Source organism: Barbus barbus (genome assembly GCF_936440315.1).
Source record: "Barbus barbus genome assembly, chromosome: 15".
In the NCBI taxonomy this organism is placed as follows: Eukaryota; Metazoa; Chordata; class Actinopteri; order Cypriniformes; family Cyprinidae; genus Barbus; species Barbus barbus.
In genome coordinates, this window is record NC_136743.1 from 19,455,912 (window position 1) to 19,480,533 (window position 24,622).

A 24,622-nucleotide genomic window follows, 5' to 3' on the forward strand; every position below is an offset into this window, starting at 1 on the left:
GCCTAGATTTAAACTGCTGAGTTTGTCTGACCAGAGGAGAATGACACTATTTCGACAAACTATTTCCCCGTCTAAATACTGTAAAGCTGATATAAAGCCACCCAGCTTTATATCAAGCCGATGTAAAGCTGCTTTGACACAATTTGTATTGTTAAAATCGCTATACAAATAATATTGAAAATCCCCAAAAATCCTAAAAGAAAATCCAGCTTTGCCAGCACAGGAATAAATTACATTATAAAATAAAAAAAAATATTTCAAATTATCTGTATTTCTGAAGACTTCTTTTAAAAAACAAAAAAAACAACAACAAAAAAAACTTACCAACCCCAAATTTTTTGACCAATAGTGTATGATGCATTATATATCAGTTTAGGACATGAAGAGTTAAATATATCATATCAGTATAGTATAACCAAACTGCAAATATTACAGACTAAATGTACAATTATTATAAATGAAATGTGTGAAACGAGTGCAATTTAAATTATGGAATATTATCATTGATTACAAATTGTTCCACTAGTCATCATTCATTCAAAATTAAATTCAGAGCCATATTGATTTTTACATTTTATTGTTAAATATGGTTCCATCAAAGCAGCATTAGATAGATTAGAATTAAACTGTAAAAATACTGCCACCTAGTGTAACATTGCAATGCAAAGTCAATGAGATGGTGGACTACTGAAATAAAAATAAATACTCAAGCCTATAAAAATTTTTTTTGAAATATATATGCACATAGAAGTAGCAACAAGCAAAAACATTATGATTTCACTGACAGATCTATACTAGTTACTGTTACATATTAAAAAGTGATGTTCTTAAAACAGATTTCTGACAGCAATTATTAAACTTTTTTTTTTAACCTCCGCAATATACCAAAAATGACATTAACAAATTTATAGTATAATTATGGTAAAGATCTAAAAAGAAATGCCACTAAAAACAATCCAACTACATGTTGATCCTACTTGATTTCCGCACTTTTGGTATCTCATTCAGATACATGTCCTTGTAAGAGGACAGGAGATCACTTATTCGATAACCCTGCAAGACACAAACAGTCAAAGAGGATATTAACATATGCACAGGTGTGACACTTGCTATAGTTGTGTGTGTTTGTGTGCGTGTGTGCTAGATTTACCATAGAAGTCTCACAGAGCAGAGTGTTGCCCTGCACTAGGCTGCCAATGGTCAAGTGAAAATAGGTGTTTCCACTTGACCAGGAAGTGATCTTACTGAACAGATGCATCACAAGCACCTCCTGCAGGCAAGCCAGCCAAAACACGTGTTAAATTCACAAACTACACAATGCTGAGGTGAGCTGTACATTAGAGTTGTATACAGACAGATTTGTACCTTTGTCTTAGGGTTGATGATACTAACTCCTTGCTTGCTGACTGATAACGTAATAACACTGGGGTAACTCTTCTCTGAGGTTTGCTGTGAGAAAAAGGACAGTCAGAGTCAAGAAAACAACCCCCCTTCTTAGCAATTAGGGTTATTTTTAGAGTTGTCCTGGTTACCTTTACTTCAAAGAAAACACATCCGAAGGTAGGCCACTGTGAGATTGTCTTCAGGAACTGGAGTTTGGCTTCATCTATACTTATGCCTGCCTGCTTGTTGTACGCGTTGATAATGTGCTGCAAACCGAAGACCAGAACAATTCTGTCATTCACCGTAATGTTAGGGCCAGGGCTTACTAAAAAAATATTATATTAATACTAATGCCTCATACATTCTCAAGAAAAGTCTCTTATGTTCACCATGGCTACATTTAACATTAAAACACTAATAGAGTGAAAAATTATTTCACTTTCAAATAATGATTTTATTTTAATATATTTTAAAATGTGAATTTTCAGCATCATTACTCCAGTCTTCAGTGTCACATGGTCCTTCAGAAATCATTCCAATAAGTTGATTTGCTGCTCATTTCTTAAAGGGATAGTTCACCCAAAAATTTGGTGTAAGACCTTTGTTCATCTTCAGAACACAAATTAAACTTTTTTTGATGACATCTGAGAGCTTTCTGACCCTGCATAGACAGCAAGGATACTACTATGATCAAGGTCCATGTGACATCAGTGGTTCAACCGTCATTTTATGAAGCTACAAGAACACCTTTTGTGCACAAAAAATGGAAATATAATAAAAAAAATTATATTTGTGTTCTGAAGATAAACAAAGGTCTTACAGGTTTGGAACGACATGATTAATGACAAAATTTTCATTTTTGGGTGAACTATCCCTTTAATAGTATCACTGGTTTAAACAGTTGTGATGATTAATAGTTTTGTGGAGCCTGGGATTATATATATATATATATATATATATATATATATATATATATATATATATATATATATATATATTTTTTTTTTTTTTTTTTTTTTTTTTTTTTTTTCAAGAATTCTTTTAGGAATATAAAGTTTAAAAAAAATAATGATTAAACTTTTGAACAGTAGTGGGTCTATGCAAGCACCTTACTAAGGGTTGGAACAAAGTCAAAACATACAGAGCCATATAGTAAATAAGAGGCTTGAGTATCACCTTTTTCCAGTCATCAACAGTCATGATCTTCTGCTGATCAGCTGGTACCAGATCTTTCAGCATTCTAGGGATCATGACAAACTGTGATTTATCCACATCAACCTGAATACGCAACAGCAGTCCTGCCAGACTGATCACGTCCTCTTTAGATACACTATGATAACCCCGCAAATACTTTGGCAATTCCTGGGAAAATAAAAAGAAGACAGTTAGGCAAAGTTGCACAGCATAATAGAGTGACACAGGAAAAAGTCTCAACGAGTTGGCATTTTTACACTTCTGGTTTTATTGCTTGGTTTTATTCCCATTTTATCAAAAGGTTTTGAAATGGGTTTATGGTTAAACGGGTTCACAAATGTTAAATGTCACAAAAAGATTTGTTCACATTTTATTCAACTACATAAAATATATCAGTAATATCCCCATCCTGATTTAACTCTTTACTTATGAAAAAGGTGGTGGCTAACAAGTGCTAACAAGTGGGACCTTGTCTAAATAGGAGGATGGAGACCTTTAATGTCATCACACCAAATACTGTAGGTAAAATCTGAGTCTGATTTTACTTAAAAGTTGAAACTGGTGTCGGAAGCTTAGTGGTGGTGATATTGAAATTGTGTGACCATCTTGTAGTTTGTTTATAGCCGAACTTTTACTTTTTACCTCTGCAATTGTATTTAGGATTGTATTTAATCTTCATTTGATTATCTTGAGTAACACTTGTATGAATCATAACTTTGGTTGGTCCCAGAGCTTATTTTCTGCAATAATCCAAAAGCGATTGGAAAAATCTTATTGGATTTTTGTAGAGGGAACCAGGGTGATGCTAACTTCTAGTTTGGCCTACAAAACTATTATCCCTGCAGCACTCTATTCAGTTATACAAACATTTGATACACTGTAAAGGCCATTGCACACTGAGCCCGGAATTTTCGCACGTTGAAAAAGAAATATGACCTCATGTTGTGTCAATCACGTTTACACACTCCCTCTGAAACTTTCATCCGTCATACAATTTTTTTAAGGCAGGTTAAAATTATGCTGTTCTAGAATTCAGCTGACAGTGTTTGGCTTGACCAGATAAGGAATGATGATCAGATAGACAACATACCTGGGGAAAGTGGAAACTTAGGTCAGCGGTTAAGTCTTTTCCTGGGATCACATTAAACCAGAGCTTCCTCATGAAGAGCACCAGGTAAGGGACAATAATTGGAGTAGCTGCATTCAGGATCAATAATATTTATAGTGAGTGAGAGACTGATTATAATGCAACCACTGAATAAAATGTTGGGTTAATTACAGTAGTTAGTATGTTAAACAGCTCACCCTCTTTGACTTTTTTTCCCTTCTTGACAACATCTGTGAGTTGCCTGAGGTTGTCAAAAAAGTACTCTTTAGATTCCATACTTACTACCTGAAAGAATCAGACCAATGAAGATTAGCATGAACCTAAAGCAACACCATCAGGAAAAACTAAATTAATTAAAGGAGTCATGTCTGAAACCTTTGTGGATGTTTTAACAAACAGACTGTATCCATCTGAAGAGGAGAGCTGGAGGTCTTTGGCAATGTTGCGGCATAAGTCTTTGATCCTCGTGGTGGTGGTCACCTCAAATATCTAAAATAAAAAAGGAAGGTTTTTTAAAATGGATGGAAAAAAGAATGAATAAAATGGTTAAAACAATTTGTAATGTCACTTCTTACTTCAGCTGTATCATTGGGAAAATGAACTTTATGGAAGATCTGAGTGCTGTTATTCTGAATGGCGTCCACTTCCACCTGGTGAGGAGGCAACTTCCTTCCCTCAATACTGTATGAGACAATAAACATTGCTTTTTAGATTGATTTTAGCCCTCATGTTCTGTTCAAGTTGGCATCTAATGTCTAAATCACAAACGATACATTTTCGTGACCACAGCAACGTCAAGTGAGTGCAGAACCACGATAGAGACGATAGTCCAAAATATCTATTGGTTGATCAGTTTTTACCCAGTAATCATGTCTATATCGCCCCCCCCAGGCACATTTCACCTGATAGTGAATGTAGCCATACTATAATCTGGTGACTGTCTGTGTTGGTCGGTGTGTGCAGTTGCAGCGTGAATTAGCCTTAAGAGACAAACTGATTGATTATGTAAAGCTCTACCTGAGCATAGCTTGCATCCTCTGCAGGCAGGCGGAGGCCAGAGGCTCTCTGGGTCTGGACTCCAGAAAACGTTGTGTATATCTCAGTAGCAGCTGACTTGGTGGAAAGAGACCACAACACAGCCACAACAGCTGCCAACCTCGCTCCAAACTCAACCTGAGAGATAAACCGAGAGAAACAAACAAGAAAAATAAGATAAAGCAACATTAGATCATATTTGGGTACCAAAACCAAATGAGTTAAAACTAGCTGACAAACCCATAGGTGTTGTTAGACATCTGCTTCATTATTTGGCAGTAGATCTCATCTCTTAGTTCCACGTGTGCTGTTGCTGGCCCAAAGATCTGGTTTGTTAAATCTATTGGTGTCCGCACATGCTTGACTGGATAATCTCCCATATATTTAAGGATAGGTAGAGACTATGTTAAAGAAAACGGTAAGCATCATTCATTAAAATTCACTTGGGTCACATGTACTGCAATACACAAAATTTCCTTCATAAGGAACTATATTAGATGTGTAACAAATGATTCAGTTTTCATTTTCCTCATTTGATCAATCAGCAGGAAGGATATCTGTGAAGCAGTCACAAGCGAGGTGGCAGAGCTCTGAGTTGCCCTGCAGGCTCCTGAGCAGCGGCTGTTTTAGAGGCTCTTTGCTGTTGGCCCACAGTTTCTCTTTGGCCCCTCCTTTGCCCCGGACACCGTCTTTTGACTCCCTGTGACCCATTGAAAGAGGAACAAGATGAGCATTTCAGAAGCTCTGGCATGTTATCAAAACTGGTAACTTTCAAGCAACTTTTTAGGAGCACTCTCTATATCAGGTGAGATGAGTGCAAAGTGTACATGTGTTACCTGAAATAATCAAAAGAGAACTCCTTGAGCGTCACAACAGAAACTTTCTCTGTGCTGAGCTCCTCCTTCTGCGGCAACACTGGCATCACTGACTTTCTTCGTGCTGGGTTCAAATTCAGCAAATTCTAGAGGATAGAAATCACTCTTAACATTTCTATTCTTGTCAATCTTAAATTGATATACAAAACAAAGCATATTTTGTGAACCTAAAAAAAGAACCTTTGTTGGGGGGTTTGAAAAGCATTTTCTATTAAACATGCATTAAAAATCTTTAAAGGAAAGTTTCTTTAAATGTTTAAAGGCCGTTTGAAATCTTTAACTCCCTTTAAACATTTATTTCCAAGACAAAATCTTAAAACACTGATAAAAACAATTAATTTAATAATGGCCAGCGCTGAGAAGTAATTTCCTCCACAAATTAGTGTGAAACAAAAGAATCATGTTTACCAGTGTTTCTTCTGTAGGTCTGGACAACATTGGCAAAATCCGAATGGCATCTAAGGAAACTGCTCCGGTTTGATTTGTCCTCTCATCCCTTGCTTTGATCCACCTTTCTTCAGAAGAAAATTCCCCATCCTTTATGATAAACAGTACATCACCCCTTCTGTAGCTCAGCACTGCAGGATCCTCTGAAGGGAAGAAAAAAAAAGATGAATATCCAGTTTAAATGTTAGAATATCCATCATCCCAAATTAATGTAAGAGTGATTCTTACATTTTAGTTCTTTACATTTTACTTACATTTTAGTTTTAGGATAAATCAGTTTTAAACCTTTTTTTATTGTCTCTTTAATTACTTTTTTTGGTTCTGACCTAAGTTAACAGGATGTCTGTATGTGGATGTTTAACTTCCCCTCTGTAACTGTAATAAATGTAAAACTGCTAGAAATTGTTAGTATGACTAATTACAGAGAAATGTAATGTATTGAATTAAATGTGACAACTTTTTTTGTCACATTTTTTTTTACAGTGTACATACTTTTTCATAAGAATTCAAAAACACATTTACAGCTTCTGATTGTTAAATTGAAGGCTTTTTATATCATACAGTATCATCACACATTGTCAAAATTGCAAACAGTCAAAAGTGCTCCTAAAGTTGAAAAATCTGTAAAAGAAGCACCTTGTCTGCTAAGGTCCTGTATTGCCACAGCGTACTCTGATCTCTTCTTGAGCCCTGAGATGAACATGTTGACCAACTCCACAAATTCTCTTCCCTTCACAGCCTTCAGCTCATACATCCCCTTCGGAGTCATCAAACACACAATCTCACCAGACTTTTCCTCACTGTAGGAGAAAAGTTAAGAAGGGAAGGAACGGCAGAAAGGAAAAGAAGAAAAGTCAGCTGGTTCATCTAACAAATTAGACTGAATCTGCAGAAATAGTCTTTGAATTTTTTTTTTTTTATCAATGCTCAGGTGCATCTCCATGGAGGTTTATCATAAAAAGCAATGTTTCACCTCATTTCGATACTTGACACCTCAGGATAAGAGAGCTGTAGAAATGCGGCTTCTGTCACATCCTGAAAGAAGATCCCCTTCCAGTTCACAACAACTACAAACTGGTCTTGAGGCACTGTGGGACCTGAACACAAATTGTTCCCACAGTAAATTATATAAAAAACAAACAAACAATGAATTCCCAAAGTCAACGTATTAACGTGATAATTCACCTAAAAATTCTTCAGACTTCAGAAAAACATTCTTTCTTTTGTGGGACACAAAATGAGTTACTTGTAGCCAAATGTCCAAGCTCCTTTTTTCAGTACAACGAAAATGAATGGTGGCCCTGACCGTCAAGCAAGATTTTTAGTGAACAACAACTTAAATTTCAGTCTGTTCCTCATACAAAATTATCAAATGGCTTCAGAGTCATATGGTGTACATTTGATGTTTTTATTGTGGCTTTTTTATCTTTACAGCTTTGTATGGAAAAGAGCAGAATGAACTTTCTTCAAAAGCTTTTATTTTGTGTTCCACAGAAGAAATAAAGTCATAGAGGTTTAGAACGACACGGGTATATGTGATGACAAAATGTTCATTTTTGGATTAACTACTGTTATAGGAACTAAGAATTGATTGATTGATTTTTTTTTTACCTGAAATAATTTGAGCCTCATAGAACTTGGAGAAATAGATTGGCCACTTATGCCGTGCATATTCAACAGTCTCCTCTTTCACTTCATAGGCAGGTTTAGTGGAGTTTATGTAAGGACCCTAAGAAATTAAGGATTAGTGCTTGCATAATTCTCCAAGCACTACAACCAAATACAATTTTGTGCAATGACTGTATATAGAGCATATGGAGTATAGAGTATATAGAGCATACCTGTGTGTGTGCAGAATGAATCATCTGTACTAGCTTGACCACTGACTTGCTCTCAATTAAAGTCATGTTCATGCACTCACGGACAATCTTTTCTGCGGTTTCCATACTGTTTTCAGAGCCATGCTGTACGTAGTAATGTTTGGCTGCGAGCTGCACATAATCATCCTCCTAGATCAAATTTATAGGTCAACAACAGAGGATAAGTCACAAATCTCATTCCTATTAAAATTATATAACTGTTCAAAGAAAGAACCTAGCCTGACCTTATCAGACTGATAATCGCCACTTTTGAGTCCGTGGATGATCTGTCTGTAGATGAGCTCTGTGCTGACTCGGTCAGATGAACAGTCGTGCCATGGAGTGAAGATCTCTTTGCGAAAGTAGAGACGCCATGGAGCATGTTGTTCCTCTCTCCCCTGCCTCTTTTCATGCTGCTCACAAATGGACACGGTGTCCAATACGTGCTGACTGCCACTGCCAAGAGACCACATCTGCAGAAAGAGATGCATATAATAAGGTCTTTATTACTATTGCTCATTAGTTATATGTGACTTATTTCACGGTGCATCTCGAAGCCATTCAGATGATACAAACCTTCTCATACATTGCAACATATAGGGAGAAACCGTAAGTGTCCTGCAGGTTTATTTTCTGGATAATCGAATCGCACACCTCTGCGGAAGTGCTGGCTGAATCCACAGTGATGGTGATGCTTCTGCCGTCCATCAGACTCACAGCTACTGTAATGGGCTTCTTGTTCTCAACAGACTTGTAGGAAAGAAGGGCTTGTCATATTTAGAATAAGGGGAGTATTCTTCATCTTTTCAGAGGGACTGCCTACCTGTAGTTCAACCCAGCATGGTGGCTCACTTCTTTCTCCGTTGGCTAAAGTCCTCCGCAGTCGCTCTGAACAGTAGGAGGAGTACTCACTTGGCCCATAGCGTATGAAGCTCTGCAGGTACTGTGGCCAAAAGATTGTGGAACATAACATAGCATTACGTGACGTCACATAGAAAACGTAGCATGACATATAACAACATACAAAACATATGACATCATAAAATAACAACACATATCTCATACGACAACATAACATAACACAGCATTACGACATATAACATGACATAACAACATATAACTGCATGACAACTCATAATAACACAACAAAACATAAACCAACATATTATAACATGACACATAACACAACAACATGTAATATGACAAAGCATAACATTAAACAGCATTTAATAACAACAACATAACCGCATATAAAATAAAATAAGTGAAATACTTCCAAGTATGGTGACCCATACTCGGAATTCGTGCTCTGCATTTAACCCATCCAAACGTGCACACACACAGCAGTGAACACACACACACCGTGAACACACACACACACACCGTGAACATACACCCGGAGCAGTGGGCAGCCATTTATGCTGTGGCGCCCGGGGAGCAGTTGGGGGTTCGGTGCCTTGCTCAAGGGCACCTCAGTCGTGGTATTGAGGGTGGAGAGAGCGCTGGACATTCACTCCCCCCACCTACAATCCCTGCCGGCCGGGGACTCGAACCCGCAACCTTTGGACTACGAGTCTGACTCTCTAACCATTAGGCCACGACTTTCCTCTGAATTATAACACATAACATACAAAATATCACACCCCGATATATATCATCCCGCCAAGTCTCTTTTGTGATAATGGGTGGATAAATTCACATTATCTCTTAGATAACAGAACAGAAATCAAATGGTATTTCATACCTTACTGAGGCGATCCGTAGGGGGGAAAATACCCAAACAAATGGACAGAAGAATCCAGCCTCTGTTTGTACTTTTGTGGTTCTTGTTGGCTGTTAACTGCTTAAGGATCTGACAGTAGATTTCATCTCTGAAAAACATATCAACTCATAAAGATGATATATTTCACATTGTGAAGAATGTAAATGACCAATGGCCCATCACATTCACCTTATATCTTGTCGTACAACAGCATATCCTACAATAATATGCAATTTCTCCAATGGTGTCATTGGACGATCATAAGTTGCTCTCTCTCCAAAGAGTACATCCTCTTCCTCCTGAACAGCTTGCATTTTAGGTCGTGATTCTTCTTCTTCTTCTGGCTGCAGATTTCATTAGCATTATTATTAGGAACCATGATGCAGTTAGCTGTGGGTAATGATCAGTGCTTTAGCATACCTCTTCTTCAGGAATGGCTGAGTGTTTTCTCTTCCCTGTCCCCTTCTGTTGCTTCACTTTTTTTCTCAAAAATTTCTAAAATTACAAGACCAACAAACAAATAAACCGACAAAAGTTGGGTTATTGACTCTTATGACAGTATTTACAGTATTTAGCAATTCTTTATTTGTGGTCGCCTTTGGTCTGGTTTGGCCCTTTGACGTATTTTTTTAAAAGTGTAAATATTTAATTTTCTTCCTCTGCATTCACATTAAAATCTTTATATTATGTCTTTTTTTATATATTTTTTTTTACCAGAAGGCATTTTACCTGTGGGTGTACAATAAAATATTTAAAGCAATATAATATATACTAATATCAAACAGCACGAAAATGCATGCTGATCTAGGCTGGTCTTCACAGCAGCGTAGGCACTGAAGGTACTGTAGAAGCTGAACATCTGGTAAGTGTAAAAAAGGCTGTGTTTTATTGTGTCTTGATTGTTTACCTGATCTAATCCAACAAGGCTACTGAGTCGCCGCGCTTGTCTCTGACCAAGGTTCATCTGAATGGGATCAGCTATAGCAGAAACACGTTCTTGCTTCGGCTCTGGAAGATCTCCCATAAATCTCAGTATGACCCACCATACTGTCAAACAAGCCTGGAGGAGGAGGAGGGGAAAAAGCGGAGAAAAAAAACACAGACACAGTTGATCAACATCCCTTGCTTTAATGGGAACATGTTTCTAATGAGAACAGCACTTGCCAGGGCATCCCCTTCATCTTCATGGTAGAGCAGGGGTTGTCTTAATCTCTGTTCAATATGTGTGTGAGTAGATGATCCTTGGAAGTGTAAAGACGCAAATTTAGAGAAAAAGAACTCATCGTTCTCCTTCTCCTTCTCTTTCTCCTTCTCCTCCTTTTCCTTCATTTCCTTCTCCTTTTCCTTTTCCTTCTCGTTCTGCATTTGCTTTTCCTTTTCCTTCTCGTTCTGCATTTGCTTTTCCTTCTCGTTCTGCATTTGCTTTTCCTTCTCGTTCTGCATTTGCTTTTCCTTCTCGTTCTGCATTTGCTTTTCCTTTTCCTTCTCGTTCTGCATTTGCGTTTCCTTTTCCTTCTCTTTCTCATCCTCTTCATCGTGATTGTCTTTACTGCTGTCTGGTAATGACATCATCTTCCTCTCCCTTACAGGGCTCTCTACTATTTCAACCTCTTCTAACTTCACCGGCTCGGCCTCCAAATCCTAGAAGAACACCAGGAACAAATCAAACAAAGTTAATATTAAACATCTTGCATTGTTAAATGTCTTTGAAAGGCATAATGTATAGTATTATCACGGAATACAGTATCCATTAATTGTTTGTGTATCAACAATTAAAGTTGGAGCTGACATAGGCTTATTGGATTTTGAAAAACAAATTTGTTCCCGTGAAATAGGTGTCCTGCTTCCTTATTGCGCTGTGAAGATGACTCTAACCTCAAATCCCTCAGGTGCTGGGCCCTCTTGTCCTACTATTGCACTTGGAAGGAAGCCAAAGATGTTCTCCACCATTTCCTCATCATCCTTATCCTGGGATTTGGCAGCTTCTTCGTTTTTTCTTAGCAGCTCCTGTAGGCGTTGCTGAAGCTCCAATGCTGTACGTTCCTGAGCCTCTTTTTCTTGCGCAGTCAAAAACGCCTAAGACACAACAAGGGTATGAATGATAAATGCTTAATATTTTTTTTGTGGAAACCGTGATACATTTTCTTCAGGATTCTTGAAATGAACAGAAAGTTTACAAGAACAGCATTTATTTGAAATAGAAAACTTTTGTAACATTATACATATCTTTACTTTTTTTGATATATTAATTGATTAATTGATTAATATTTCACAAGTTTACTGTATTTTTAATCAAATAAATACAGCCTTGGTGAAACTTATGACATAAGAAATCCAAACATTTGACTGGTAGTGCATATAAAACAAAAACAAGACAAAACATTCTGCAAAAAGTACTAAAAACCAGGAAATCTGCTCTGTTCCACTATACACTCACATCTGTTTTCATTTTCTTGAGGGTTTTCCTGGCCAGCAGTCCTCTGGTCTGTGCCTGCAGCAGTATCACTGCATCTTTTTTGCGTTTCAGGTTTTTCCTTGCGATGTAGCCACGGGTCTGTGTTTGCAGAGTGATGGCTGCAGCCCGTCTGCTCATATACTCTGTATGGAGCTGCCGACTGCGCACTTTTGCCTGCAGCCGAGTAAATCCTTGCTTGAGCTAACAGGGAAAACAGAAAATAATAGGCATGATTCATCATTTCATTACACTAATTTTAAGAGCTACTGCATATACTGTAGAGATCCTGCATAGCTTACTTGGCTAAATTCTCTTCTGTCTTTGTGGCCACGCCAGTTTTTCTGCAAAACCAGAGCTGCCCTCTTCTTCTTTACAAAATTTGCTCTGTATGTGAATAACGAATGACTTCATTTAACATTGCTGTACAATTACATAAAAAATACTATGCAGACATGAAACAGTGGGGAACAAACCTGTCCTTATGGGCGAGAATCACTCTTTGTATGATAAGTGCCTTCCTGTAAAGCTCTTGCTCTCTCTCCAGTTCTAGGAAGGAGTCATGATGATCCTACGACAGAGAGAAAGAAGAAAACACACAGTGCACAAAAATTCGTATGTGAAAAAATATGACATATACATTATTGTTTAAAAGTTTAGGGTCAATGAGTTTTTTTATGTTTTAATGTTGAAAGAAGTCTCTTATGCTCACCAGGGTAGCATTTATTTGATCAAAAATACAGTAAAACAATAATACTGTGAAAATACTTACAGTTTGTCCATTTTACCGTTTTAAAATGTAATGTATATCTGAGATTTGATCGTTCAGAAATCATTCCAATATGCTGATTTTATGTTCAAGGAACATTACTTATTATGATCAATCTTGAAAACAGTTTTGCTCTTAGATGTTTTTTTATGGAAACCGTGATATTCTTTGATGAATAGAAAGTTCAATAGAACAGCATTTATTTTTGTAACATTATAATTGTCTTTACTGTGACTTTTAATTAATTTAATGCACCCTTGCTGAATAAAAGTATTGATTTCTTTAAAGAAAAATCTTTCCGACCCCCAACTTTTGAACGGTAGTGTATTTTTAATATAATCACAAAAATGACTTTAATGCCTTTAGAAATCATATTTGGAATGTATACTGATATAGATGTAAAATTAGTACAGAGAAATATTATGCCTAAGGTACCCTGAGAAAGACTTTGGTTTTGCCAATCTTCCAGTCCTCTTCGTCTTTGATCATAGCCCTGCAGATGGCTGCACAGCAGTTTGCAGCAGGCTCCTGATGAACAAATAACAAATATTTACATTTATCAAATCATTCCAACCTGGTACATTCATCATGTTTAAAGCTGAACATGTTTAAAGCTGAACATGTAATTCTTTTAATTTCTCATATGTCGGCTTCATTGCTAATGTAAAATGTTAATAGAGACTTTTAGATCAACATTATTTATACATGATTCCTAGCAACCAATCACAGCCCTGAAATTTACTTTATATCAGAAGTCAATGATTGGTTGGAAATATGCAGGATCCTCTAGGGATGTTGATTAATACATTCACACAAGCACACTTACACACCTAATTCAACTATATTCATCAGCTATCACTTTATAATAATTCTCATATTCAGAGCATCACATCTGTAAACAAACATATTAGGTCCATACAGTGTTGGGGTCACATTGCACGGTCTTCAGGAGCACACGGTAGCGCTGCAGGAAGTCTTTGAAGGTGTGCCGGATGGGATATCCCAACTTGCGTATTTTAATGGTCTCCAGCATTCCAGAGTAGCGAAGCTGCTGCAGGCAGAGCTCTCTATTAAAAACCTGAAAAGCAAGAAAAAGAGGACGCATGATTTAATTACAGTTCAGATGCCTACACAATATAAAATATGTAACTAGGCATGTGAATTGGCACCATGGGCATCTTTTTGTCACTTGGTTTGAAGCAACGTATGAAGAAGGGCTGACAGAGAGACAAGGCCTTCATCAGAGAGTCCAGGGAATGACGGAACTGGCCACTCAGAGTAGATATTTGCCGCCTCGTATCATTTACTTGCTGTGTGACACAAAAAGGACACAATATATTGCAAAGCTGTTGCCATTCTCCAGTTAATACTGTCAGACTACTGTCTAAATGTCCCATACTCGTAGTGAGTTCTTTGGCGTCATGAGGATTTTGTTGATTTTGTTATTGTTCTTGACTGAGTTTGTATTCATCTCCTTTTCAAAGACCAGTTTGAGCAACTTGTTGGAAGATTTATGAACAAGCTCCATGATGTCCATGCTCAGGGAGTCTCTGTTCTTCTCCAAAAATCCTGACAAAATACAGCACTTTCAGATCAGAGGTAATTTGCTTTTTAAAATAACTATTGGGAAATGCAGTATGTATGTCATAATCAAGTCTTTAAGTAATGGATTGTACCTTCACAGTCATAATAAACTGTCCCAGCAAAGTGCTTAATACCAAATTGCATGCCATGGTTGCTCTTGGATGACATGTACAATTTGTTTTCATTATGTTCTTTGTTAATTTTGTTTAACATCGTGGCATCTGTTCCCTGCATTGAAAACAGGACAATGCAAGGTGAGCACAGACAAAATATCCATAAGCATATAAACCACTCATGTAACTTATGAAGCTCACCTTAGGAAAGGTGCTCTCCTCATCAATCAGAGCCAGTATGTTGAGAGGTTTACCGGCCAGCAGGTCCAGGGTTTTCTGGTTGTCACTGAAAGCAATGCGCGTGAATGAGATTCCTTCTTTACTGTACTCATCCTGTTCCAGCTTGAAGATGTGCCTCACAAAGAACTGCTGCAGGTGCTCATTGGCATAATTAATGCACAGCTGCTCAAAACTAAACAAAAAGAGGGCAGAAGTACAGAGAAATTATATTTACGACTCGAGTATATGGGTACTGTGTCATATCTATCTATCTATCTATCTATCTATCTATCTATCTATCTATCTATCTATCTATCTATCTATCTATCTATCTATCTATCTATCTATCTATCTATCTATCTCTGAAATTATACTTAAATGTAGTAATGACCCTAGTAAAAAGTAAAATATTTAAAATACATTTATTTCATACTAAGTATAGTTCTTCAAATCTATTAACATATTTACTGACATATTGCTTGAGACTTATGGACATAAAAATTATAATCAAACTTAATTTGGAGTAGCCTATCACTTGTGTACTATGCACATTTCTTAATGTTAAGGCTAAAATGTGTTTTAATATCACAATTGATGAGGATTGTATGATCTTAGAATAATATCGGCAATATATTTAAAGTATACCTAAAGCAAACTTGCAATAGTTCTACTTCAGCACAATCAAATATATTATATTTTTAATTGGATCTCAGCACTACTTCCGCACAATTAAAGTGCATTAGGTACAAAATTATTTTAAGACTTTAAGCTTACCAGTTTAGTATACTAAAAGTATGGGTATTTTTATCAAGTACATAAATATGTTAGGGCTGGCTCGATGCCACTTTTTCAGAACCGATACCGATACCACAAATTCTGAGTATCTACCGATATCGATACCAGCACTGTTTTTTTTTTTTATCAGTGTAGAATTTATATACCTCAGTGCAGGGATATTCAAATCTGGCTTGCGAGATCCACTTTCCTGCAGAGTTTAGCTCTAACCCTGATCAAACACACCTGAGCATGCTAATCAATGTCTTCAGGATCATTAGAAAATCACAGAAAGGTGAGTTTGATCAGGGTTTGAGCTAAACTCTGCAGGAAAGTGGATCTCGCGAGCCAGATTTGAGTATCCCTGCCTCAGTGTGTGTTGACCTGCTCATCACTCTTTACTGTAAAGAAAAACAACAAATGAATGAATATGTAATTATAATCTATGACAAAAATACTTTTATAAACTAGGTTAGTGGATAATTCAGTAGCAAAAGTTACTCTAGAATGGGGTTCTCAACCCTGGTCCTGGAGGGCCACTGTCCTGCAGAGTTTTGCTCCAACCTTGATCAAACTCACCTGCCTGTAGTTTACTAGTAATCCTGAACAGCTTAATTAGCAGGTTCAGGTGTGTTTGATTAGGGTTGGAGCTAAAGTTTGCAGGACAGGGCCCTCCAGGACCAGGGTTGAGAAAGCCTGCTCTAGAAAAAGCATGAGTGCACAATCATTTTATAAAACCTAAAATAAGTAAAAAAAAAAAACATTTATTGGGGAACAAAGAAAAGTGAATAAGTGTAGGAATAAATCTGGTAAAAATGGTATATTGCTCTTTGTATTGTTGTAAAATACATTCATGGAAAACAAGTAATATATTTATATATAAATATATATACTATAAAATTAAAAGACATTCGTTTAAACGTACTGCATAGTAATGAGGCAGCACCATATGACAGATGAGACGAACAAGAAAGGCTATTAATAATCTTTCATTGGCAAAAATATTATAATACGAAAGGCTCAGTCTGGGAATCTACGGATTCCACCATGTTTTAGGTCACGCTCAGGGGCACACAGTGTAAACACATGCAAATCACCACAGAAAAAAGCCGACCGTTTACTTTTAATATTTTTTGAAAACCATCTTACATACTCTTAGAATAAAACGGACTAATATGTAAATCTCTTTAAATAAAAAAAATCGCTCTGTGGTTTGTCTGAGAGGCTGCAAATATTCATTATTCAGTCTCCTTCACTACACTGGTACTGATATAGACTAACAGCTAAAACACTTTGGTTAGAGTAGCAAAACCATGCCTATTTTTTAAAGGGGATAATACATAGCTAGATCTTAAACAGTGCATCGTTTTATCATTGTTATACATCACAATTGCCCAGTAAATCTGCTCAGTGTAAATAATTAAGCCATTATAGAGGTAACAGAACTTACTGTAAGCTGCTTTGAAACAATGTGTTTTGTGGAAGTGGCCGGGGATCAAAGAACTGCCACAGATAATATTTCCATGTATGATTTTCTTTTATTTGTAGTGTGAGGGCTTACAGTTTAATGCAAATCACTGTATATATTAAATCTACAGAGATCAATTATTAAGCCATATCTTATTTGAGTTGTTACCGAGTTTGTTTAACTTTCAGAAAATGCCAGTATCGAAGCGATACCGATACTCAATATCGGATCGGCGCACCCCTAAAATATGTAAATGTATTTGTAGTATACTTGGCATATATCAACTGTATTTCAAATACATGTTAGTATATTTATTTTTCACTAGGGGAAGTACAATTGCTCAGGTACTTTAAACCCTTGCTAAATAGCCGCATTTTAATTGATAATTAAAATTTTTTATTTTAACAATTTTATTTTAGACAACAGATAGGCCTACTTACCTGTTCTGAGTGAAATTCTCAAAGCCAAAAATGTCAAGCAGACCAATGGACTTGCGGGTGTAAGACGGCTCATCAGTCTGGGGTTTGTGAATGGCGCTGTTTATTTTTGTGAACAACCAAACAAATAGCCTTCCATACATGGCCTGTCAGGGAGTAGAAAAAATATTAATTCACATGTGCAATAATAACGGCAATTTATGAAGCCTGAATGTTGATTGTATATGCACAGTTGTTCAAAAGTTTGAGGGTCGGTAAGTTTTTTTTTTTTTTTTCTTCTTCTTCTGGAAAAAAACATTTGGACAGTATGGTGTGAGGATGTGGATACCTTGGCAAAAGCATCTCTGGTGTCTGTGGCCTGCTGTGAGCTGAGGGGTTTCGTGACTATCTCTCTGTTTGTCACGAAGGAGCGATGGGTAAGACTCTTATCAAGAACAGCATCATCCACCTGCAAAGTGAGCGAAGTGCTGTCATCAAATACATTCATACAATCATGCAAGCTTTTAAAAACTGAATTGAGGATAAAGTGCTAAAAGCAGCATTGGCTCTAAAGAACATTTCTCTGTACCTCCAGCAACTTGGCAGTGACAGAGAAATGATTGGATGACATGATGTCACAGCTGTCCATGTTATTCATTATGGTGCCTGAAAAAGATCAGGAGCAAATCAGTCAACTTTATGATATTCCTAACTACTATAACTTCTGTGTGTGAAATGTTATTACTGTAATAGAAAGGTTATCGACACTAACTCTGAAAGTCAATATTGCCCATATGAAGAATGGCAGCGAGTAATTTGAAGATTTCCCAGCAGTCCCTGTCTGAGAAAGTGAGGATCTTTAAAGCAGAACGAATCCGTCCAAACTCATCAGTATCGTCCCGACCATCACATGCCAAACAACCACCCTAGATAACCATCAGAAGAGTCATTTATTGTACTTGTGCCTGAGTCAGTGATTATCAGTATCACAACCTGATTAAGGAATCTGAATTAGAGAGCAGGAATGATTTTAACACGCAATGGATATAAGACCAATAATGTTAAGATGTAATTATGAATTTACTGTATTTGACTTAATTATGGTATACATTTAAAATTGCAGAAAAACTCAAAAAATTAGGTCTAAACATATAGCAAATGCATGAGAAAAAAAAAAGCATTACAAGTAGTCTCTGCTCTAAAACATAAACTTGAACTGAAGCGCTCACCTCGGTCAGGTACTTGAACTGTGCTGCATCACCAAGAGAGAGAGTCTTCTTATGCTCACTTGGCATCCCAGATATCATACAATAAAAAATGTGGTAGTTCCTTTCCTGAGGTGCCTAAAAATGAAAATTCATTAATATTGAAATTATCCTAAAATAATCAAATTAAATTATTAAAAGAAAATGTATTTACTCCATTAAGTGTTTTTTAGGTTTTAATCATTAACATCATAAATATTAATTAATATTTATCAAGCAGAAAATATATATATTTTATAAGCAATTTTGAAATTAATGAAGCTCATAAAAGTGCACAGCCAGTCCAAGACTCTTAATGTTTTTCTTCAGCATGTAAGGCAAACAATCTCAGACTAAAACATACAAAGCTGTCACTGGGGTGGTATCCCAAGGTACAAAAGCTAAAAAAGTATATATCTTATTTACCCCAAAATGGTGCATATTAGTACCTTGGATGTACATATTGGTCCTTTAAAAGTATACATTAGTACCATTTGAAAGTGTAGTGACAGCTATATTTTTTTGTTCTGTAAAAAAAAGGCTTACCTGATGACAGACACGAGACTTCTCCAGCAGGTACTGTTGCATGTGAGCTCCCTCTATAACGCCCCCTTTATTGAAGAAGACCTCCACGTATTTCCCAAAGCGGCTGGAGTTATCATTCCGAATGGTTTTGGCATTCCCGAAGGCTGTAAGACATGCATAAGTGAGACTGCTTTCTGTGGAAGTGATTGAAATAATCCACTAAACACGCCTGTTCAGCGCTTACCCTCCAGGACAGGGTTGGCCTGGATGATCTGCTGCTCTATCCAGGAGTGCTGCCCGCTCACAGCAGCCAGGAACTGAAGAATCAGTTTAGTGCTTTCTGTCTTTCCTGCACCAGATTCTCCACTGACACACAAACAAACCAAAAGCATTTATTACATATTGTTTGCCAAGATTTGCACAGATAACTTTATCTCGTAAATTAATAAATATAAATGCGTTCAAATTCATTTACACCAAGCTTGTGTGTGACTAAGTATTAAATAAGAAGGTGAAAAAAATCAATATAATAATAAACAATATATTAGTTTTATATGTAATAAAACTATATACTATAATATAATATAATTAACAAAGTCATTCTACACATTGGGTTTGATGACTGTTTACATTCACTTTTCTGACATTTGACCAAGCACGCAAAGAGCAGAACTCGAATTGTACATTGACCACTCACAAATTTGACTAAATTTGACTAAATATATAGACACTCATAAATCATATGTAAAAACAGTCTCTTATAAGTAATACCACTAAGCATGGTATTAGATTAGATTTCTCAATATTCAGAAGAAAAGGTCACATACGTACCTGATAATGCAGCACTGGTTGCGATTGTTGCGGCGCATGTTGTAGTAACAACTGTCAGCGATAGCAAAGATGTGCGGTGGGAGCTCGCCCAGTTTACGCCCGTGATACAGGTCCACCTGCTCTGCCGTGTAGATCGGCAGCATCTGATAGGGATTCATGGCCACCAGGACAGAGCCAACATAGGTCTAAACAGCACACACAGAGAAAACTACATATTTCACACCTTATATACAGCGGGATCCAAACAGAAGATACCACATCTGGAAATCTGGGATTAAATTGACTAAACAGAAACAGAACAGATCGATTCTTTATACAAATGGTCAGATGTTCTTCTTAAGATCTCACACCAATTTTTGGATCATGTCCAATCATTCTAGAAAACATGATCATTGAGTTTTATACAAAGCTGTTCAGTGTTGATGTCATTAAGGCAGAAGCACTATAGGTACCCTACTAAGACACTATGCAATATTTTAATTCACCTTTTCAACTCAAATTGTTATCTGCATAAGTGAACTTGTTATAAAACAACTGTACTCATTTAAAAAAAATGCAATTTCCCCCACTGCTCTCAGACATAGATATGTATACGATATGCTCTCAGACCATACTGTATGTAGATATCACAAATACATCTAAAAACACATCACACAATCCATCAGGTTTATGGTAACAAAAAAAACAAACAGCAGTTTTGTTTGCCAGAAAAAATTCATAGATTAAATCTAAATCTAAATTTAACAAAAACTTGATATTGTAAATGTGCGCTGTCACGCAGAGAATACAGTTTTTCACTGTAAATTATAAGATGATTTGTTCTTTTACTTCCAAAAACTGTACATTAATCAGTATTTTAAAGTAAAGTTACATGAAACGTCTCATTAGATCTATTGCAGTTGTTCATCATACAGAGTAAGTGAACTTACCATTAACCAATTAACAGGTTTTTACTGTATTTTTAGCCTTCCACCATTAAAATTATGATCACTATTAAAAACTCAAATACTAATTAGGAAAAGCATTATATTTATATATCAGATTTATATATACATATTTTATATCAGGTTTTTCGCCAGCACCTGACCAACAAATACTTACACTTACCTATTCTATTCTATTCTATTTATAAAAAAAACAAAAACAAATAAACCTAGCTGCGTGTACTGTGCTAGACTAGCTGAGACTTGCCATGGCACTTGTATACCGTTGCTCTCTCAATGGTCTGATTGCTTCTATTGCTCTCCTCATTTGTACATCGCTTTGGATAAAAGCGTCTGCTAAATGATTAAATGTGAAAGTAAATGTAAATATTTAATTTGATGACTACAGAGGCCGAGTAAAGATCCACAAACCAATTAATTTTATATAGTAAGCTGAATAAACTTACATATATATTGCCCTGTTTGTGGCGCACCAGCAGGTTTCTGAGTAAACCGGCTTCGCTGAGGTCCCCCAGTCGGATCATGTCATCCACACCCTCCACTGAGGTGGGGTGCATAGGCTTCAGACTGGCCTTCTCCCCCTCCGGGATACAGCGCTCCTGGGAAACCAGCACAATACATGAGATTCACAATGTAGATGAATTAGAATACTAGAATAATATAGAATGTGTTATGTAATATTCCATTACAGTAGATTATTAGGGGATGTGTTTAACTTGGATTTAAAAGTTTTCACTGTTTAACTGAATTTATAAAATTTGTAACATTTATAAAATCACAAGTGACACTTTTGCTCCAATTGGATTTTATGAAAAATACCCTTGTACTGACAATACAGATCAGACTTTGTTTTAAAATATCAACAATAACAAAATTTGTTATAGAGAAATTTTAGCCCGAAGGACAGAATTCTCAAAAATTAAGATGGTAATGTAGGTAGCTTGAGAAAACACATTTTGTGTAATTGGATCTTAGACTCAAAATTAATTAAAAGTCCTTGTGAAAGTTAGCGCCGGTCTCTCCTACTGTACAAGTCATCGCCGAGTCGTGTTTTACCTTCCCTTCATCATCAATCAGGCAACACTGTCCACTGGTTGAGACCTTCACATACCCTCCAATAGGGACCCCAATACTGGAGTCAATCCAGAAGTGATCCCCCTAGATTCAGATTCACATGAACTACATTTGAAAACCAAATACTACTCACAACCAACTCAAACATCACAATTTGACAACAAAAACATATTTCTAGGGGCAAGAAAGTAAATAAAATAAATGAATACACACCTTTTTTAACATAACCATTTGAACAATCCCTTTTGTCCCACAGGCATCTAACTGAAATTAAAATCCCCAAAAGGTAAGTAAATAAATATATTAACCAGTTGGAAATGTAACCCTCATTGAAGTGCGTACAGCTGAAAACTGCCTTGTATGAATCTTTTTGTTAACTGTGGACAACCCTCGCTGATTGATTCCAAGAAGGAATCATTCCATTCGCTTGTGTGACAGCAACAAGGAAGTGTCCCTAGTGTTCATTCTTTATGGCCCCTAGACTTTGCTCCATCGTGGGCTGATTATCACATCAACCACTGAAGAGACGTCATTAGCAGTCCGAAAGCTTGACTTTTTGAGGTTCCAATGAGCTAAATTGCAACAAAGTCAGAAACTAATCATAAATTAGACAATGACTTGAAAATCACAAGCTTTTAGTGGCTTGATACATTTACACGTGAAATCTGAAATGCGAATCTTATCAAAAAAAAAAAAATTACACAGGATCCATTAACTACGCACATGTGCCTTTTGGACTTTTCATGCAAGAGGAAGATGTTACCAGAGGACAGCTTTATTATTTGAGTCAGAGCGGCTGTTAAGCAGTAAAACTGTGAGATTCTAGAGAATACATTCATTTAGTCTCACTGCACAGATACTATTGCTTGGGCGTCATATATAAGCAGTGGTTATCATAAGACCATGATGTTGCATGCTCTGATTATGAAAATATACAAAAGCAGTCAGCAGGTTTCAAAGTACACAGTTAAGGTCAACACCAATACATTCTTATTTCCATCCTTATATTCAGACTTATTATAGCCCTTAAAAACATTAAGGGATCAAGAAAAAAAAAAAAACGTCAGTACTGCAGCTGCCACTTAGATAAGCATAATTAATGATTATGTTTGAGGAATAAGTATGTAAAGTGTTATGTTCTGTGTTATTAGTCTCCATGGTGATAAGACGGAAACCAAACAAGCTGGATAACTCTACAACCATAAATGACTCAAGAAAAGAGGGATCAATTATTTAAGTGCTTAGAAACTCCAAATGTTAGTCACACCCTATAAACCGATAACCATTACTTATCTACACACATTCTATTCCAGCCCCTAAGACAACCAGACAATGATCTTGATTTGGACAGTGGCTTTATAATGTAGGCCTAAATAAAACATGTCTGGATACATGTTGGTCAGGAAAGAATACTAAATTTAAAGACCCACTTGTTTCGAGGAATTAAACTAGACTATCATTGAAAGGTTTGGGGTTGTTTTTAAAAGAAATTACTAGCAAGAATGCATTCAATTGATCAAAAGTGACGAAAAATGTATCACGGTTTCCACAAAAATATTAGCCAGCATGACCGTTTCTAACGCTGGAAAATGTTTCTTGGGCAGCAAATTAGACTGAAGAAATGACTGCTGAAAAGTCAGCTTTGTCATCACATGAAAATATAAAAATAGAAAGAAAGTTATTTTAAATGGCAATAATATTTCACAATTTTGTGGTTTTTATTTCCCCTTACTTCCTTTAATGTTTTGGCCATTCAGTAACTAATAATCAACTACATTGCTCAAGCCAGCTACTGTCATTAAAAGTTTTAAAAGTAAAATGTTTATAAGAGTCTCTTATGCTTACAAAGACTGCATTTATTTGATCAAATACAGTATAAACAGTAATATCATGACATAATAATTTCAAATAGGTTCTCTATGTTATATATGATATAGGGGGTCATGAATGAACTCCTTTTTTTATTTTTTTGTACTGATCTCTGATGTTCCCTTATCATGTTATCAAGATTCTTACATCAAAAACTAAATCATTTAGAAGTAATAAGCTATTTTCTGTCCTGTTTTTAACCCCCCTCATCAGATTCAGAATGCTCTGTTTGAACAGGTGTGGCGTGTTGTAGACGAGGATGTAAACACCTACTGCTATGATTGGCATTGTTGTGTATGTTTGACAGACAGCGTAGATTCCTCATAGATGGACACTACTGTGATTTAGGTTAAAAACATATGAATGCTCAGTATGTATAACAGACAAAGAATAGTGATCACGTAATAAAAACTTATTATTGGAAAATAATTATAATCCAAAAATAAAGTTCATCCACTCTTTCCTTGGGATCAGAAAAAAGTTAGTGCAAAGACTGTTTTTCCACAACTTGGCATTGAACAGCATCTTGTGTTCGGAGCCATCTTTATCGTTTGATTTCTGCATAATCCTGTGTTCAACCCTCTTATGCACGAATCGGTGGGCGGGGCCAAACAGGGAGCAATGTAGAAGCAGGTGTTGATCTTCCTCTGCGGAGGCGGAGTTTAGCCACACCATTA

At 36.5% G+C, this 24,622-nt stretch overlaps 1 pseudogene across 1 annotated transcript; it reads right to left on the reverse strand.

The window, feature by feature from the left end:
• Positions 1-960: 960 nt before the first annotated feature.
• On the reverse strand, positions 961-22,307 carry LOC306881570 (unconventional myosin-VIIb-like; annotated as a pseudogene). The gene is made up of 47 exons: positions 22,290-22,307; positions 22,059-22,160; positions 21,449-21,601; positions 20,059-20,243; positions 19,472-19,593; positions 19,249-19,391; positions 18,688-18,801; positions 18,231-18,384; positions 18,048-18,124; positions 17,808-17,927; positions 17,483-17,625; positions 14,783-14,993; positions 14,561-14,696; positions 14,284-14,453; positions 13,804-14,194; positions 13,320-13,412; positions 12,592-12,686; positions 12,418-12,502; positions 12,101-12,319; positions 11,539-11,739; positions 11,203-11,304; positions 10,828-10,980; positions 10,571-10,723; positions 10,084-10,158; positions 9,853-10,007; positions 9,646-9,772; positions 8,725-8,844; positions 8,478-8,651; positions 8,147-8,374; positions 7,884-8,051; positions 7,654-7,771; positions 7,016-7,139; positions 6,679-6,842; positions 6,004-6,185; positions 5,557-5,681; positions 5,276-5,420; positions 4,961-5,112; positions 4,703-4,858; positions 4,261-4,366; positions 4,061-4,174; positions 3,883-3,970; positions 3,668-3,774; positions 2,560-2,745; positions 1,533-1,649; positions 1,366-1,449; positions 1,151-1,270; positions 961-1,053 (listed from the first exon to the last, which is right to left on the reverse strand). The product of its transcript is annotated as an unconventional myosin-VIIb-like (transcript).
• Between the last annotated feature and the right edge of the window lie 2,315 nt (positions 22,308-24,622).